This window comes from Lonchura striata, unplaced genomic scaffold (assembly GCF_046129695.1).
Source record: "Lonchura striata isolate bLonStr1 unplaced genomic scaffold, bLonStr1.mat Scaffold_131, whole genome shotgun sequence".
Taxonomy (NCBI): Eukaryota; Metazoa; Chordata; class Aves; order Passeriformes; family Estrildidae; genus Lonchura; species Lonchura striata.
In genome coordinates this window covers 98,302-104,229 of record NW_027461092.1, presented here as the reverse complement: position 1 = coordinate 104,229, position 5,928 = coordinate 98,302, and positions in this window count along the sequence as shown.

Genomic DNA, 5,928 nt, shown 5'->3' with positions numbered 1-5,928 from the left:
GATAGACCCAAGGGAGCCCTACAAACTGACATCAGGGACCTGGACTGCTGAGTTTTCTTTCCCAGGGAAAATGGAAAAAGGATCTTCCCAGGGGCCCCTGGCCCTGGGCTGGGGCCTCACTGCAAAGAATCCCTTTATCGAAGGATGGACCCGAGACAGAAGTTGTACCCACCTCAAACTTGTGCTGCCCTGATAGACCCAAGGGAGCCCTACAAACTGACATCAGGAACCTGGGCTGCTGAGTTTTCTTTCCCAGGGAAAATGGAAAAAGGATGTGCCCAGGGGCCCCTGGCCCTGACTGCAAATAATCCTTATATCGAAGGATGGACCCCACACTGAAGCTGTCCCCACCTCAAACTTGTGCTGCCCTGATAGACCCAAGGCAGCCCTACAAACTGACATCAGGAACCTGGACTGCTGAGTTTTCTTTCCCAGGGAAAATGGAAAAAGGATGTGCCCAGGGGACCCTGGCCATGACTGCAAAAAATCCTTATATCGAAGGATGGACCCCACACCGAAGTTGTCCCCACCTCAAACTTGTGCTGCCCTGATAGACCCAAGGCAGCCCTACAGACTGACATCAGGAACCTGGACTGCTGAGTTTTCTTTCCCAGGGAAAATGGAAAAAGGATGTGCCCAGGGGCCCCTGCCCTGGGCCCCTGGCGCTGACTGCAAAAAATCCTTATATCGAAGGATGGACCCCACACCGAAGTTATCCCCACCACAAAATTCTGCTGCCCTGATAGACCCAAGGGAGCCCTACAAACTGACATCAGGAACCTGGACTGCTGAGTTTTCTTTCCCAGGGAAAATGGAAAAAGGATGTGCCCAGGGGCCCCTGGCCCTGACTGCAAAAAATCCTTATATCGAAGGATGGACCCCAGACCGAAGTTGTCCCCACCTCAAACTTGTGCTGCCCTGATAGACCCAAGGGAGCCCTACAAACTGACATCAGGAACCTGGACTGCTGAGTTTTCTTTCCCAGGGAAAATTGAAAAAGGTTGTGCCCAGGGGCACCTAGCCCTGACTGCAAATAATCCTTATATCAAAGGATGGACCCCACACCGAAGCTATGCCCAACTCAAACTTCTACTGCCCTGATAGACCCAAGGCAGCCCTACAAACTGACATCAGGAACCTGGACTGCTGAGTTTTCTTTCCCAGGGAAAATGGAAAAAGAATGGGCCCAGGGGCCCCTCGCCCAGGGCTGCGACCTCACTGCAAAGAATCCTTATATCGAAGAATGGACCCCACACCGAAGTTGTCCCCACCTCAAACTTGTGCTGCCCTGATAGACCCAAGGGAGCCCTACAAACTGACATCAGGAACCTGGACTGCTGAGTTTTCTTTCCCAGGGAAAATGGAAAAAGGATGTGCCCAGGGGCCCCTGGCCATGACTGCAAAAAATCCTTATATCGAAGGATGGACCCCACACCGAAGTTGTCCCCACCTCAAAATTGTGCTGCCCTGATAGACCCAAGGGAGCCCTACAAACTGACATCAGGAACCTGGACTGGTGAGTTTTCTTTCCCAGGAGAATGGAAAAAGGATTTGCCCTGGGGCCCCTGGCCCTGACTGCAAAAAATCCTTATATCGAAGGATGGACCCCACACCGAAGTTGTCCCCACCTCAAACTTGTGCTGCCCTGATAGACCCAAGGGAGCCCTACAAACTGACATCAGGAACCTGGACTGCTGAGTTTTCTTTCCCAGGGAAAATGGAAAAAGGATGTGCCCGGGGGCCCCTGGACCAGGGTAGGGACCTCATTGCAAAGAATCCTTATATCGAAGGATGGACCCCACACCGAAGTTGTCCCCACCTCAAACTTGTGCTGCCCTGATAGACCCAAGGGAGCCCTACAAACTGACATCAGGAACCTGGACTGGTGAGTTTTCTTTCCCAGGGAAAATGGAAAAAGGATGTGCCCGGGGGCCCCTGGACCAGGGTAGGGACCTCATTGCAAAGAATCCTTATATCGAAGGATGGACCCCACACCGAAGTTGTCCCCACCTCAAACTTGTGCTGCCCTGATACACCCAAGGGAGCCCTACAAACTGACATCAGGAACCTGGACTGCTGAGTTTTCTTTCCCAGGGAAAATGGAAAAAGGATGTGCCCAGGGGCCCCTGGACCAGGGTAGGGACCTCATTGCAAAGAATCCTTATATCGAAGGATGGACCCCACACCGAAGTTGTCCCCACCTCAAACTTGTGCTGCCCTGATAGACCCAAGGGAGCCCTACAAACTGACATCAGGAACCTGGACTGCTGAGTTTTCTTTCCCAGGGAAAATGGAAAAAGGATGTGCCCAGGGGCGGCTGGCCTTGGGCAGGGACCTCACTACAAGAAATCCTTATATCGAAGGACGGACCCCACACCGAAGTTGTCCCCACCTCAAACTTGTGCTGCCCTGATAGACCCAAGGGAGCCCTACAAACTGACATCAGGAACCTGGACTGCTGAGTTTTCTTTCCCAGGGAAAATGGAAAAAGGTTGTGCCCAGGGTCCCCTAGCCCTGGACAGGGCCCTCACTACAAAAAATCCTTACATCGAAGGATGGACCCCACACCGAAGTTGTCCCCACCTCAAACTTGTGCTGCCCTGATAGACCCAAGGGAGCCCTACAAACTGACATCAGGAACCTGGACTGCTGAGTTTTCTTTCCCAGGGAAAATGGAAAAAGGGTGTGCCCGGGGGCCCCTGGACCAGGGTAGGGACCTCATTGCAAAGAATCCTTATATCGAAGGATGGACCCCACACCGAAGTTGTCCCCACCTCAAACTTGTGCTGCCCTGATACACCCAAGGGAGCCCTACAAACTGACATCAGGAACCTGGACTGCTGAGTTTTCTTTCCCAGGGAAAATGGAAAAAGGATCTGCCCAGGGGCCCCTGGCCCTGGGCTGGGGCCTCACTGCAAAGAATCCCTTTATCGAAGGATGGACCCGAGACAGAAGTTGTCCCCACCTCAAACTTGTGCTGCCCTGATAGACCCAAGGGAGCCCTACAAACTGACATCAGGAACCTGGGCTGCTGAGTTTTCTTTCCCAGGGAAAATGGAAAAAGGATGTGCCCAGGGGCCCCTGGCCCTGACTGCAAATAATCCTTATATCGAAGGATGGACCCCACACTGAAGCTGTCCCCACCTCAAACTTGTGCTGCCCTGATAGACCCAAGGCAGCCCTACAAACTGACATCAGGAACCTGGACTGCTGAGTTTTCTTTCCCAGGGAAAATGGAAAAAGGATGTGCCCAGGGGACCCTGGCCATGACTGCAAAAAATCCTTATATCGAAGGATGGACCCCACATCGAAGTTGTCCCCACCTCAAACTTGTGCTGCCCTGATAGACCCAAGGGAGCCCTACAGACTGACATCAGGAACCTGGACTGCTGAGTTTTCTTTCCCAGGGAAAATGGAAAAAGGATGTGCCCAGGGGCCCCTGCCCTGGGCCCCTGGCGCTGACTGCAAAAAATCCTTATATCGAAGGATGGACCCCACACCGAAGTTATCCCCACCACAAAATTCTGCTGCCCTGATAGACCCAAGGGAGCCCTACAAACTGACATCAGGAACCTGGACTGCTGAGTTTTCTTTCCCAGGGAAAATGGAAAAAGGATGTGCCCAGGGGCCCCTGGCCCTGACTGCAAAAAATCCTTATATCGAAGGATGGAGCCCACACCGAAGTTGTCCCCACCTCAAACTTGTGCTGCCCTGATAGACCCAAGGGAGCCCTACAAACTGACATCAGGAACCTGGACTGCTGAGTTTTCTTTCCCAGGGAAAATTGAAAAAGTTTGTGCCCAGGGGCACCTAGCCCTGACTGCAAATAATCCTTATATCAAAGGATGGACCCCACACCGAAGCTATGCCCAACTCAAACTTCTACTGCCCTGATAGACCCAAAGCAGCCCTACAAACTGACATCAGGAACCTGGACTGCTGAGTTTTCTTTCCCAGGGAAAATGGAAAAAGGATGTGCCCGGGGGCCCCTGGACCAGGGTAGGGACCTCATTGCAAAGAATCCTTATATCGAAGGATGGACCCCACACCGAAGTTGTCCCCACCTCAAACTTGTGCTGCCCTGATAGACCCAAGGGAGCCCTACAAACTGACATCAGGAACCTGGACTGGTGAGTTTTCTTTCCCAGGGAAAATGGAAAAAGGATGTGCCCGGGGGCCCCTGGACCAGGGTAGGGACCTCATTGCAAAGAATCCTTATATCGAAGGATGGACCCCACACCGAAGTTGTCCCCACCTCAAACTTGTGCTGCCCTGATACACCCAAGGGAGCCCTACAAACTGACATCAGGAACCTGGACTGCTGAGTTTTCTTTCCCAGGGAAAATGGAAAAAGGATGTGCCCAGGGGCCCCTGGACCAGGGTAGGGACCTCATTGCAAAGAATCCTTATATCGAAGGATGGACCCCACACCGAAGTTGTCCCCACCTCAAACTTGTGCTGCCCTGATAGACCCAAGGGAGCCCTACAAACTGACATCAGGAACCTGGACTGCTGAGTTTTCTTTCCCAGGGAAAATGGAAAAAGGATGTGCCCAGGGGCGGCTGGCCTTGGGCAGGGACCTCACTACAAAAAATCCTTACATCGAAGGATGGACCCCACACCGAAGTTGTCCCCACCTCAAACTTGTGCTGCCCTGATAGACCCAAGGGAGCCCTACAAACTGACATCAGGAACCTGGACTGCTGAGTTTTCTTTCCCAGGGAAAATGGAAAAAGGGTGTGCCCGGGGGCCCCTGGACCAGGGTAGGGACCTCATTGCAAAGAATCCTTATATCGAAGGATGGACCCCACACCGAAGTTGTCCCCACCTCAAACTTGTGCTGCCCTGATACACCCAAGGGAGCCCTACAAACTGACATCAGGAACCTGGACTGCTGAGTTTTCTTTCCCAGGGAAAATGGAAAAAGGATCTGCCCAGGGGCCCCTGGCCCTGGGCTGGGGCCTCACTGCAAAGAATCCCTTTATCGAAGGATGGACCCGAGACAGAAGTTGTCCCCACCTCAAACTTGTGCTGCCCTGATAGACCCAAGGGAGCCCTACAAACTGACATCAGGAACCTGGGCTGCTGAGTTTTCTTTCCCAGGGAAAATGGAAAAAGGATGTGCCCAGGGGCCCCTGGCCCTGACTGCAAATAATCCTTATATCGAAGGATGGACCCCACACTGAAGCTGTCCCCACCTCAAACTTGTGCTGCCCTGATAGACCCAAGGCAGCCCTACAAACTGACATCAGGAACCTGGACTGCTGAGTTTTCTTTCCCAGGGAAAATGGAAAAAGGATGTGCCCAGGGGACCCTGGCCATGACTGCAAAAAATCCTTATATCGAAGGATGGACCCCACATCGAAGTTGTCCCCACCTCAAACTTGTGCTGCCCTGATAGACCCAAGGGAGCCCTACAGACTGACATCAGGAACCTGGACTGCTGAGTTTTCTTTCCCAGGGAAAATGGAAAAAGGATGTGCCCAGGGGCCCCTGCCCTGGGCCCCTGGCGCTGACTGCAAAAAATCCTTATATCGAAGGATGGACCCCACACCGAAGTTATCCCCACCACAAAATTCTGCTGCCCTGATAGACCCAAGGGAGCCCTACAAACTGACATCAGGAACCTGGACTGCTGAGTTTTCTTTCCCAGGGAAAATGGAAAAAGGATGTGCCCAGGGGCCCCTGGCCCTGACTGCAAAAAATCCTTATATCGAAGGATGGAGCCCACACCGAAGTTGTCCCCACCTCAAACTTGTGCTGCCCTGATAGACCCAAGGGAGCCCTACAAACTGACATCAGGAACCTGGACTGCTGAGTTTTCTTTCCCAGGGAAAATTGAAAAAGTTTGTGCCCAGGGGCACCTAGCCCTGACTGCAAATAATCCTTATATCAAAGGATGGACCCCACACCGAAGCTATGCCCAAC